Genomic DNA, 14,664 nt, shown 5'->3' on the forward strand with positions numbered 1-14,664 from the left:
GAGAAAAGTTGTCTGATAATATTACATATTCAGAATAATGTATTGCATCTGCACCTCAAGTGCAAGTATTATTAATACACTAATATCTAAGTTTGCACAGCTGACACAAATGATGTCCTTCAAGGACTTTATTTTTAAACGAGGGAATTTTTTTTACTCCATTCCATTAATTAATGAGAAGTTTGACAGAAAAACTAAAAGAAAATTACATCTGCCTTTACTATCCTTGTATTATTTTGCTCAAATTTTTTTGCACCCATAATGATCCAAAGGTGGCCTTCTTTTTTGTTTTTTCTTGGACAACTATTGTTGGGGCATGCTTTTTGTGAAACACCCTCGTGTTCCGCTCGTTCCAAATTTTTCAAAAGTGAGCAAGGTGAGCGAAGCCAAAGCTTTCCATACATCAATAGTGTTTGTATAAAGTCCATTGATTTAGGCATGGAGCTATACAATAACTAAGGAATAGAAAGCTGTCCATAGCCTTGCTGAAGCAGGCACGCAATTAGCTAACGTTATCTAATTACCTGAATAAGCCAAAAGAAATATCTTGTTCATTGTGATCTAGCTGAAAATTAGTCTAGAACAGGGAATGTCCTCTTTAAATCAAAATGAAGATGCAGGATACAAAAAGAAACATGTATATACGATAGGAATGCCAGCATGTTATACCTTTATATCCTTTTCTCACTTCAGTCCATCATTTCGTAATGTTAAGTAGCTATTCTAGAAAAGAGTGATTCATGACCTCTGTTGCCATCCATCAGGAAATCCCAGCTTCATAGGTCATCATTCCTGTCACTGTATCCTCTCCTGCAAGTCCAAAGCAGTAAGCTCCGGCTTCTTATGGTTTATGGTAACTGTAATGAACACAATTTTCATGCTCACGTAATCTAAAATTGCATCAGTACAACAAAATATAACTAACTTGACAGAACTTGTGTTACAGAAAGCAAGAACTACAATTAAGCAACCAGGAAAGTGTAAAGATTTTGCAACATAGTTCGAGGAGATATCTTGGAAGTAGAAACATGGGAAGCAAATAAAGTAGATATTGTGGATATGCCCTGAATATTGAAGAACCAGATGCATTACCTGGTTATAGGGAGGAGGTTCAACTGTGAAACAACTGGTGGAAGTACTGAGTACATGAACTCCATCACACTAACCTTATGTTGAAGGCAGTCCCAAAAAAATTTGCAGGTAATCAGGCATCTTTTGTCATTTGTCACCAAGAATTTCAAAACTTATCTTCTTCAGCTTTTGACCTAAAGTAATTGCTGTTCTCGCGCTTGTATGAGGCACCAGCAGCCAAAAATAAAAGTCAGAGTTGCATTTGACATGACGATTAATGTGGAAGATTGGAAAGATCAACAGAAACGAGGTTATTAGCACCTTTGTTTGAGCCGTCCTCTCGAAGTTAATTTTGATTGAAGCAACGTGTTTCACTGCTTGTGCTAACATTAAAGTATGTCATAGGGATGGTCCATGAAACAATGCTTGAGGTGTGACTTTACTCCTGAAATCTCAAGCAAGAAGAATCAACAAATTTCATGAACTAACTTTGATGCGGCTTTATATCCACCACATTATCCAAATAAATTTTTGAAAACCCTCATCATTATATCTACACATCAGCTGGGCAGCCCCTAGCAGTTCCGAAATGCGTCGCTAGACTGCCCAAATGCACCAATTCTATCGCGTGATAGTTGACACATCATCTCTAATTTTTTATACAACACCTTGACTGCAAGAAGCCTGGACAGAACAACATGTTTCTAAAGGTAAAAAAGACCAAAATATCAATTAACTACTCTAAGAGACAAGTTAGATACGATGAATGGCCTAAAATTGAATCCATTATGAGAGGAAGCCCAAAAATTGGTTAGATGGGAACCTACTAAACTCCATCCCAAACATAAAACAATCTATTTTAGCTCAACTAAAACCCTGCTAGTACCATACAGAGTTATCAGTCTTTGTTTGGAATATGCCAATATGTAAAAAAAAGTGTTCTTTATTCATTTCGAAGTTAAAATGTTAAACGTTAATTGAGTTATCTGTCATGAACAATAGCTCTACCAAAGCAGCACCATATTGATTTCTAATGTAACGCCCAATGACGTGTCCAAAATGAAAAAAAAAAGCAAATGAGGATCAGTCTACCAGTACAATAACAATAATACATAGATCAAAGGGCCGTGCATTTACAGCATGGAAATGAAAATTTGATGTGCCATACTTTTCCTATTAAGACGATGCTGAAATCAATCTACAGTACTTTCGAAACAGTATAAGAAAAGTACATGTTCGAATTATTGGCTCATCGGGGCAGGAGAAATTACCTTTAATTTGAGCAGGCTGGCACAGCAGGTGACCTGAAGGCCTGAAGCTTGGCGACCATGAAGTGGCCTGCCACGAGGCTGAATTTCTCTAAGTGGGGCAGAGGTTTTCCAGTCGGTAGGTCAGGCAGGCGGGAGGGTGCACCGATCTGAGCCTCATGGAGGGGCTTGTACTGCAGCGCGGAACTGTGCAACCGGTATGACAAGAACGAACGCAAGTATATGGTCCAGAGAAAAAGATGATTGAGAGTAACATATATGAGCAATCGGCTCTAATCGGAGAGTAACGCAAGTACATCACGGTTACGGGAAGAAGACGATCTCACCATTAATGGGGCGCTGACTGCAATTTCAGACCGAACCGCACAAAGTTGGAGGATATGAAGACGAGACGACACGCAGATGCTGGATCGGCAATTACGGGTCTGGACCGGCGAACGAGCAGGCCCTCGGCCTGCTTGACGAGTTCAGCGCTTTCTCGGCCCGATTAACGAGAGGACAGCCAGGTCGGCCTGCGGAGTAGAAGCCCATACATGTTGACCTGGCCATTCAATGGTAATTAACGCAGAGAATGGGTTCCAGCGACGATTCGGAAAGATGGGGCGATCTAGACCATTTATACATGAGATCTGACGGTTCAAAGTATCAAATCGCTGTGGATTGCTCCTAGTGGTTCCATTTTACTGTTAACTAATAGCAATAAGTATTTTGACATGATGTTTGAATATCAAATATGCTACCTTGATCAACTAACAAGATCATCACTACTGTTACGTGACGAACACCGAACTTGCATTCATTTTATCCCTAGTGTAAGTGTACATTGCCCCTATGTGTGATTTTGGTAATTGATGACAACCCCTATGGACTAATGTTTTCATTAAATTTATATGAAGGAATATTTCATAGGCCGGTACTACCTGTAGTCCATGTGTTTGATTCAAATATGGATGCCATGAAGATAAAGATATATCTTGAGTATTGGCATCGAGATCATCGATTTGAATACATATATGTGATATGATCAAGAAAAAGAAATGAAGATTGAGTTCTTATGTGGAACTCAATATTAGCCATGCTCTAGCTTATGTGTTAAGCAATGAATGATTATGATCTTGAGTGCATGATATGGCTCCAATTCAGTTTCATGATGGTCTCATGAGTTGAGTTATAGTTGACTAAAATTTAGAGCTTGTAATAAAATAAAGAGTTCTTTATACACATCAATATAGTATGATAGAGCATAAGAAGACACAAGGTTGACCAATGCGAAGAGTGATAAATAGATTCAAGTTTGGTCAACACATGAAGCATAAAGAATGTGCCACGTGAAGTCATGTGGTATGGTAAGCTTTGTCAATTATGCTTTATGAACTAACCCATCATATGAGTGCCTTTGTGTTGCCTATGTGGGTTAGGTATCTTTCCATGGACGTGCATCAAAAGTGAGATTTAATATAGCCCATGAGAGGATGAGATCAAGTGGTGATCATCATCAAGGTTGAGTTGGGAAAGTTCAATATAAGCATCTCAAAAGGACCATATGCTTGAAGCTTTGCCGTCCATTTGGTGATAATGGACATGTGAAGATGTGCTTAATGAAGCTATTCCATAGTGGCGTTTGGGGAAGAAAATTATGTGTCTTCACGAAGCAATAATAATCTAGTGAGGCTTTTCGGCTTGAAAGAAGCATGAAGCATCATCATCAAGATCAAGCGGGATGCGCAAGATAAAGGTATGTCCTTGCTAGGTTTTCCTTTTACTGGTCTCAAGGTGGTTGTTGGGATACCGGGTTATAGGATAGATAGCCGCACTATCAAGAGGGGCTTTCGGTTGGGTAACTTGATCACATCGTCTTAGGAAGCTCAATCCTTTACATGATTTGCATATCCCTATTATTGTTTCTTCTTGGTGTTTCTCTGTGTGAGGTTCTTGAGATTTTTCCCAGCTTTACAACAAGCCCAAGTTCATCGAAAACGGAATCCATATGCATCTTCTATTGCGTTTTCGAGTTTGGAGGTTTTACCGGTGTCTCTTTTATAGATAGGTCAAAACATCCACCTTGTGGTTTTTACTCCGTGGGTGGACAATGATGTTTCTATGCATAAAGTTGTAGGGATTGTTGTTCTGATTCCAACAAGCCCAAGATCATCGAAATCGGAGTCCGGATGCAAAAGTTGTCACTGTTTTTGTAAACATGTTTTCTTGTTGGCTAGTCTCCTGGTCGACCGGCCGCCCCACCGGCCCACCCGGCACCATGCACGGCATAGGCCGGCTCCACGCTGGTGCCAACCGGACACAATCCAGGGGGCACTCAGTGCCCGCCTGGTGTCTCGCCCGGTTTCTACCGGGCTGGCCCGACGCCACGCCCGACGTGACCGGCTCTCCCACCAGGCTGCCCGGTGTCACGACCATTCTAGCCCTCCCGCCAGGATGCTCTAAAAACTCTCATATTTGCCCCAAACGGTCATATTTCTTTTAGCTATAAAAGAGGTTTCTTTCCCAACAGTTTTCTAGGGTTCTTGAGCATGTTTTTAACCACCATTGTTGAAGCTTTTGAGCTTGCTTCCTGATACGTCCAAAACGTATCTACTTTCCCGAACACTTTTGCTATTGTTTTGCCTCTAATTTGTGTATTTTGGATGCAACTAACACGGACTAACGCTGTTTTCAGCAGAACTGCTCTGGTGTCTCGTCGGAATTTATGCAGAAGGCCCTATTTTCCCAGGAAACTAACGGAGCCAGAAGGGCAATTGAAGTGGAGGCCCGAGGGCCCCACACCATAGGGCGGCGCGGCCCAGGGGGGGCCCGCGCGGCCCTGTGGTGTGCCCCCCTCGGCCGGCCTCCGACGCCCTCCTTCGGACTATTTATCGGCCTCGACCTAAAAACGCCAGAGGAGAAGTCGAAGTCGCCAGAAACCCTCCAGAACGCCGCCACATCGCGAAACTCCGTCGCGGGAGCCAGAAGTCTCCGTTCTGGCACTCCGCCGGGATGGGGAATTGGAGGAGATCATCACCGCCATCACCGCCAACGCCTCTACATCAACCAGCCATGTTTCCCCCATCCATGTGTGAGTAATTCCCCCGCTGTAGGCCGAAGGGGATGGTAGGGATTGGATGAGATTGGTCATGTAATAGCATAAGATTGTTAGGGCATAGTGCCTAGTGTCCGTAATTGGTACTTTGATGATATTGTTGCAACTTGTTATGCTTAATGCTTGTCACTAGGGCCCGAGTGCCATGATCTCAGATCTGAACATGTTATTGTTTCATCATGATATTCATTGTTTATGGTCTTACCTATAAGTTGTATACACATGTTGCTGTCCGGAACCGATGGCCCCGAAGTGACAGAAATCGGGACAACCGGAGGGAATGGTAGCGATGTGAGGATCACATGTGTTCACGGAATGTTAATGCTTTGCTCCGGTACTCTATTAAAAGGAGTACCTTAATATCCAGTAGTTTCCCTTGAGGCCCGGCTGCCACCGGCTGGTAGGACAAAAGATGTTGTGCAAGTTTCTCATTGCGAGCACGCACGACTATATATGGAACACATGCCTATTGATTGCTTTGTACTTGGACACCGTTTTATTATTATCTGCAAATGCCCTGCTATGATTGTTACATGAGTTTCTCTCATCCATGCAACGCCCGTCATCCGTCCCCGTGCCTACAGTATTTTAATCCTGCTGTTTACTAAAATCACTACTCGCTGTCTCTCGTTACTCTGTTATTTCACTATCTGCTACTGCTATAAAACTGTTACTATCGATAAACTCTTGCGAGCAAGTCTGTTTCCAGTGTGCAGCTGAATTGACAACTCCGCTCTTAAGGCTTCCAAGTGTTCTTTGTCTCCCCTTGTGTCGAATCAATAAATTGGGTTTTACTTCCTCGAAGAGTTGCGATCCCCTATACTTGTGGGTCATCAAGACTATTTTCTGGCGCCGTTGCCGGGGAACATAGCTTTATTTGGAAGTTCACTTGGATTAATATTGTTCGCTGCAAATTCTCCATCATGGGTAAACCTCGCGATACTAAGATCGCCATATTACCATCCACTACAAGAAAAGGTACAATTCTGAATACCTCTGCTGCTCTTGATTCACCATCTGTGATTGATAAACTTGTTTCACCGCCACATGCTTCGCATGCGGGTACATCTGCTGAATCTGAACACTCTCATAATATTGATAATGTTTCTGCTGTGCTCGATGATAGTGGTTCATTGGGATCTTTTCTAGATGCTACAATTGCTAGGTCTAGACAAATTGATAATACTGAAACTCCTAATGCTACTACACCTGTTAGTTCACCTGAACTTGATTATTTTAGTGATGATCCTGAGGAAGATTATGTGGAGCTTAATGATGATTTTATTGAAAAATGCAATGCTACTACTGATGCAAGAAAAATTAAAAAGTTGCTTGCGTAACATGCCGTTAGATATAAATCGTCTCCGATCCTAAGTTTGCCACATCTCCTATAAACATTAGGGATAAAGATTATGATTTTTCTCTTGATCTATCTCATATAGCTATTGTTGAGAAAACACCCTTTTGTGGTACTGAAAAAGAAAGTGTCGTTGAACACATGACCGAGTTATCTACTCGAGTAGCTTGTTTTCTGATGATGTCAAGATGCGTACTTACTTTGTTGCTAAAATCTTTCCATTCTCATTAAAGGATGACGCTAAAACTTGGTATAATAATTTGCCACCAAATTCTATTAAAAGTCCGAAAGAATTGCTTGATGTTTTCTTCCGCAAATACTTTCCTGCTAGTGCTCAACATATTGCTTTGCAGAGAATTTATAACTTTAATCAGGAAGATGAAGAGAAATTGCCTGAGGCTTGGTCGAGATTTTGCTCTCTTATTAGAGCTCGGCCTGAGCATGATTTGGAAAAGCATGATTTACTTGATATATTTTATAGTGGACTAACCATTGAGTCTAGGGCATACCTGGATAGTTGTGCTGGTTGTGTTTTCAGAAAAGAACTCCAGACGATGCTGAAGAATTATTGGCTAAAATAAGCCGGAATCATGATGAATGGACTACGCCTGAACCGACTCCAACTCCAATATTGAAGAAGCGGGGTTTAATTAAATTGAATGATGAAGATATGAGGGAAGCCAAGAAGTCTCTCAAGGAGAAAGGTATTAAATCTGAAGATGTGAAGAATCTACCTCCTATTGAAGATGTATGTGAGATAATTCCCCCTTCATCCATGATTGAGGTAAACTCCCTTCAACGCTTTACTAGGGAAGATATTCCGTATTCGAAACCTCCTGCACAATGCTTAGATGAGTTTGATAATTATATTGTTAAGCAAGAAAATTTTAATATGAGAGTAGAGAATCATTTAATGGAAAATTCTCAAGCTATTAGTGAATTGCATGATATTGTGGAGAGAACCTCCAATGATGTTAAGATGCTTGTTAAACATTTTCAAATGATTCAAACTCAAATTGATCAACTCACTAAAGTGCAAAATGACTTGTTGGGGAATAATTCTAAAGAGAAACATGCTTATGAAGTAACAACTAGAGGGGGTGTCTCTACCCAGGATCCTCTATATCCTGAAGGGCATCCCAAAAGAATTGAACAAGATTCTCAACGCATTGAACCTAGTGCTCATTCTAGGAAGAAAAAGAAGAAGAAACATAAAAATGTTGTAGAATCCTCTGAACCTGTTAATGATCCTAATAGTATTTCTATTTCTGATGCTGAAACTGAAAGTGGTAATGAACATGATAATGATAAAGATAATGATAAGAATGATACTCCTGATAAAGAAGATGTTGAAGAAGAACCTGAAAAGCATGCTAAAAATAAAAAGTATACTAAAGAAGACTTTATTGCTGAGAAACATGGTAATGAAAGAGAACCTTGGGTGCAAAAGCAAATGCCTTTTCCTGCTAAGAAACTAAAATCAAAGGAAGAAGAACACTATAATAAATTTTGCGATTGGATGAAACCTTTATTCTTGCAAATTCCTTTGACTGATGCTATTAAATTGCCTCCTTATTCAAAGTATATGAAAGATATTGTTACTAACAAAAGGAAAATCCCCAATGAGGAAATTTCCACTATGCTTGCTAATTACTCTTTCAATGGCAAAATTCCAAAGAAGTTGGGTGACCCAGGTATACCTACTATTCCTTGTTCTATTAAGAATAATTATGTTAAAACTGCTCTATGTGACTTGGGAGCCGGTGTTAGTGTTATGCCTTTTTCTCTTTACAAGAGACTTTACTTAGATAAGTTGATACCTACTGATATATCTTTGCAAATGGCTGATAAATCTACTGCTATTCCTGTTGGTATATGTGAGAATGTTCCTGTTCAAGTTACTACTAACTGCTTGATATTAACTGATTTTGTTGTGTTGGAAATGCCTGAAGATGATAATATGTCTATTATTCTTGGGAGACCTTTTCTTAACACCACAGGGGCTGTTATTGATTGCAACAAAGGAAAGGTTACTTTCAATGTTGATGATAGGGAGCATACCGTTTATTTCCCCAAGAGGATTGAGAAAGCGTGTGGAGTTAATACTATTTCTAATGTGAGAACTATCAAAGTGGGAACTATTGATTGTCCTATATATGAGCCTAAGGAAGAATATCAAACTCTTGTGATTGGATCCATATCAATACAATTCAAGGTAACATGATTGATTTGAGGTTTATTTCTTCTTATGTTATGTAAAATTTATTTGGTGACAAGACTTGATCAACCTTGTTAACAAATACTTTTTATATGCATAGAGGAGGTAAACAACATCTCTTTCTTCCTTCACTTGCTCTAGTTGCTGTAGCACTTTTAATTTGCAAAGTTCTTTAGTTATTTGAAGATTTCGAAATTTTTCCTGGCCAGTAATAATAAACTAAATACCCAGAAATGTGCGTTTTTCAAAATTTTCAAAAATTCACAAAAATTATACCGTTGGTCCTATTTTTCCACGAGGCACCTGGGAGCACCAGAGGATGACCTGTGGGGCACCAGAGGGCGCCAGACCACAGGCCGGCGCGGCCAAGGAGGTGGCCGCGCCACCATGTGGTGTGGGCCCCCCTCTGCCCCACTTTGCCATCTCTTCCTCCCAGACTCTTCTCTCTCCCGAAAAAATCGACACCAAGTTCCTCTCACTCGCGTTTTTGCTCCAGAGCTCCAGATTTTTCGATCTCTTTGCTCAGCCCAGATTTCATGCGAAATTTGGCACATTTGCTCTTCGGTATGTGACTCCTCCACCCATCCAAGTAGAATTTCGTTTGGTTGAGTATATCTTGAATATTTTGCTGCTGTAGGTAACATGTTTAGTGAGCTTGCATGCTTGTTCTAAGTGGTAGAAACTAGTTTTGATGCATGATTAGTACTCTAGCAAGTTCCTATGGTAGTTTCCCTCAATTATATGTCACCAAATCAAATTTTTATATTGGTTATTGAAATTTCAGAAAATGGAGTGGAATAGATATCACTTGAACCAGCAAGAATTGGAAGTCCAACAAGTTATGATAGTCAATCGTGAAGAGGGAGTATACCCCTCTTACTACCCGTGCGCGGATTTCATGAGAAGCGCGGGGATATTTGAAGATGTTCAAACTCTAATTTCTCGTGCAGGGCTGAGTGACTTTGTTGAAGGAGAGCCAAGACAATATGTAAAATTAACTATGGCTTTTGTGCAGGACTTCAAGTTTAATTGGTCGTGATCTAACCCCACGGTCCAGTATAAAATTTACAATAAAACTGTCAACTTGCCATTTAGTGCTTTTTGTGCAGCAATTAGAATACCGCAATGGGGGACGTGCGAGAAGATAAGGGGATCGCCGCAAGAACTCTCGGATCTTTACAAGATGATTTGCGATGGAAGGAGTTTCTCAGGTGAAAGTGGTAAAATCACTAGTATTCAGCTCCCGGCTATCCGCTACTTTGCCTATTTTATTACCAAATGCGTTCTCGCTAAAAGGATTGGTGGTAAACTTTCTATCCCGGATTTGGCTTTTCTAGCTGCAGCACTGCAAAATAGTAGGTCTTATAATTTGGGGGCATTAATAGCTTATAGACTTGCTACTAACCGTGAGAAAGGTGGAATTTGTGGAGGTCTCATCGCCTCTCGTTTACTAGCTTTTCATAATGTAGAACCTCATCATTTTGATATTCCGTTCCCCATAGAAAAACTTGACATAGCCTCTATGATTAAACATGAATTTGTTTCAGATTCCTCCAACTTGGGTAACCTGCATTATAAGATGATATTTTATAAGAAAGTTTGGAGAATAACTAAGAAAACTGAGAAATTAGTAAGATTGCCTGCGCCTGTTCTGTCTAACCTTGATTCCAGGGGAGATTGGTCGGTCACAGAAGGTGCACTGGATGCACACATAGAGAGAGGAGGCCATCATGCAAGAGACGACATAGAGGTCGAGGAGCACCTCGACTCATCATCCGATGCAGCAAGTTCCTTGCATCAACATGGTGGATATGCGGAGCCTCCACGCTTTTCTTCTGCGCAGGAGCTTTACTATGACTACTCCATGGACTACCCACCGGCGAGGAACAACGACCCTCGTTGGGGTTGAACTCCACTTAGGCCAAAAGCCTAAGCTTGGGGGGAGGTATACCGGCATCACTCATTCTTTGCATATTATGGTTGCTGGATACTTGCACATACTTGTTTTGTTCGTTTGAGTGGTTTTCTAATAAGAGGAAGATGATATTTGGGGAAATGCTGCCTGAAAACAGATTCTGGAACGTTACCGTAAAAATTGTCAAAAATAGCCAGAGCGTCATTTTGAGCTGCAAATTTTTGTGCAGGTTCCCCAGGTTGTTATCTAACTTTCATTAGTTGAACACTTTTCGATCTGAGCAACGTAAGATTTTTGTAAAAATCGATTTCTGTACTGCTGTCAGGTTTTGGCAGATTTCTGCCATCTTGCTTTTCTGTGTTTCTTTCAGTTTGCTATTTCTTGTTTTGCTTTGTTTCCTTCCCAAAACACAAAAAGACCAAAAATATTTCTGTTGTTTCTCTTCACCATTTGTTTGCTTTGGTTTCTTGCATTTGTTTCACTTTATTTGCTATTGCCAGTTTGCTATAAGAAAACCCAAAAAGATTTTGCTTTGTTTGTTTGTTTCCTCTTGTTCTTGTTTCTAATTTGAAAACACCAAAAACATTTGCTGTTCTTCTTTGGTTTGTAAAGTTCTTTATGAGTTCAATGGTCTTCGGTGGCTGGAGCGTGGTTTTCATTTCATATTATCCAAGCTGCACAAGTGAAAAGGCAATAATGACGATCTACGACAATCTGATTGTGGTGAGAGGCTGGTATGAACTCTATTTGTTTTCATTTTTGTACATATACTCATCCATGTGAGCATGCTTAGTTGGTTCATGTGAGGTATATGTTATTTGAGAAAGTCTAGTAGTTCATGATCTCTCATGTTTAGCTCCAATTTATTAATATGAGTAGCATGTCATGTATGTTTGCTTGCATTGTTTTATTCATAAGTAAGTATGGCATTGTGGTATCCTCCTCTGAATAATTCATTTATATCGACTTGGCGCATGCTCACGCATGCATATGACTGAACAAAAAGTCAATTAAGCTTCGATGATTTATATTGCTTCAGAGTTCTTGTATCACTTTTATGCCTCCGTTAATATATTTTGCCGCAAGCATGATTATGACAGTTACTGCTCTCTTGATTTGTCGCTCCCTAGTCTATTGCTAGCCTTCACTTGTACTGAGCGGGAACGCTGCTCGTGCTTCCAAACACCTGAAAACCAAGTTATTCCAGAGTGTCCACCATAAATACCTATGCATGGCATTTCAAACCATTCCAAGTAAATTCTCATGCGCTACCTTTAAAACCTTCAAAATGCTTCTCAATTTGTGTTTATGTTTCATAGCTCATGAAGAAGTATGTGGTGTTTAGCTTTCAACCTTGTCATTTACTTTTGACGGACTCTCATATGGACTAGTGGCACATCCGCTTATCCAATAATTTTGCAAAAAGAGCTGGCAATGGGATTCCCGATCCGAATTAATTAACTTAAATAGACACTCCTCCATGGTTTGTGATTGTTGGACGGCACCCGAAGGATTCGGTTAGCCATGGCTTGTGTAAGCAAAGGTTGGGGGGAGTGTCATCATCATAATAAAACTAAAATAAAAAAGGGCACTCCTTCATGGTATGAGATTGTTGGGAGGCACCCGAGGATTCGGTTAGCCATGGTTTGTGAAAGAAAGGTTGGAAGGAGTGCCAAATAAATATGCAATAATTCATGGGAGCCGCTCTTGAAAGTCCGGTTGGCAAGGTAGTTAGTGTACCCATTACCATTCGTTGACAACAACAAACACCTCTCAAAATAATTTTACTCCTGATTTATAAAAATGAAAAGCTCTAGCGCATGTTAATCCCTGCTTCCCTCTGCGAAGGGTCAATCTTTTACTTTTATGCTTGTGTCTCCATTATTTCTTTGAGCACTATCTTGAGAGCACAACTGTCATTCTTAGTATAATATGCTTGTCTCAAAATATGATTGATTGTGGTATAACTTTGATGCATTTATCTTTTGACAATCACTACTTCTAGTCTTTCTATGAACTCCAGAGGTGCCCGGGCATTTATGTTTTACCAATCAAATACAGGCAAGCGAGATACCACTTTATCATACTCTCTTGTGAACATTGCAATCTGGCTTATATACATGATTCATGATGCTTCTTATTAATTGTTGGTACCTCTCCATGATTGACATAGCTGTTAGATGATCTTATTTGCATGTATCTCATTATGAACTGCTTAAGTATTAGCCATAGCATGAGAATATATACATCATATGAGCAAATGTGTTCGTGAAAGTTCTTTTATCGCTCAGTTGTTAACTGAATTGCTTGAGCACAAGCAATAAGCTAAGCTTGGGGGAGTTGATACGTCCAAAACGTATCTACTTTTCCGAACACTTTTGCTATTGTTTTGCCTCTAATTTGTGTATTTTGGATGCAACTAACACGGACTAACGCTGTTTTCAGCACAACTGCTCTGGTGTCTCGTTTTTGTGCAGAAATCCAACTTTCGGGAAAATTCTCGGAATTTATGCAGAAGGCCCTATTTTCCCAGGAAACTAACGGAGCCAGAAGGGCAATTGAAGTGGAGGCCCGAGGGCCCCACACCATAGGGCGGCGCGGCCCAGGGGGGGCCCGCGCGGCCCTGTGGTGTGGCCCCCTCGGCCGGCCTCCGACGCCCTCCTTCGGACTATTTATCGGCCTCGACCTAAAAACGCCAGAGGAGAAGTCGAAGTCGCCAGAAACCCTCCAGAACGCCGCCACATCGCGAAACTCCGTCGCGGGAGCCAGAAGTCTCCGTTCTGGCACTCCGCCGGGACGGGGAATTGGAGGAGATCATCACCGCCATCACCGCCAACGCCTCTACATCAACCAGCCATGTTTCCCCCATCCATGTGTGAGTAATTCCCCCGCTGTAGGCCGAAGGGGATGGTAGGGATTGGATGAGATTGGTCATGTAATAGCATAAGATTGTTAGGGCATAGTGCCTAGTGTCCGTAATTGGTACTTTGATGATATTGTTGCAACTTGTTATGCTTAATGCTTGTCACTAGGGCCCGAGTGCCATGATCTCAGATCTGAACATGTTATTGTTTCATCATGATATTCATTGTTTATGGTCTTACCTATAAGTTGTATACACATGTTGCTGTCCGAAACCGATGGCCCCGAAGTGACAGAAATCGGGACAACCGGAGGGAATGGTAGCGATGTGAGGATCACATGTGTTCACGGAATGTTAATGCTTTGCTCCGGTACTCTATTAAAAGGAGTACCTTAATATCCAAAGAGTTTCCTTGAGGCCCTGGCCGCCACCGCCGGGTAGGACAAAAGATGTTGTGCAAGTTTCTCATTGCGAGCACGCACGACTATATATGGAACACATGCCTATTGATTGCTTTGTACTTGGACACCGTTTTATTATTATCTGCAAATGCCCTGCTATGATTGTTACATGAGTTTCTCTCATCCATGCAACGCCCGTCATCCGTCCCCGTGCCTACAGTATTTTAATCCTGCTGTTTACTAAAATCACTACTCGTCTCTGTTACTCTGTTTGTTATTTCACTCACATCGTTTATAAAGCTGTTACCTCGATAAACTCTTGCGAGCAAGTCTGTTTCAGTGCGGTGAATTGACAACTCCGCTGTTAAGGCTTCCAAGTGTTCTTTGTCTCCCCTTGTGTCGAATCAATAAATTGGGTTTTACTTCCCTCGAAGACTGTTGCGATCCCCTATACTTGTGGGTCATCACTTCCTCTCT

This window comes from Lolium perenne, chromosome 5 (assembly GCF_019359855.2).
Source record: "Lolium perenne isolate Kyuss_39 chromosome 5, Kyuss_2.0, whole genome shotgun sequence".
In the NCBI taxonomy this organism is placed as follows: Eukaryota; Viridiplantae; Streptophyta; class Magnoliopsida; order Poales; family Poaceae; genus Lolium; species Lolium perenne.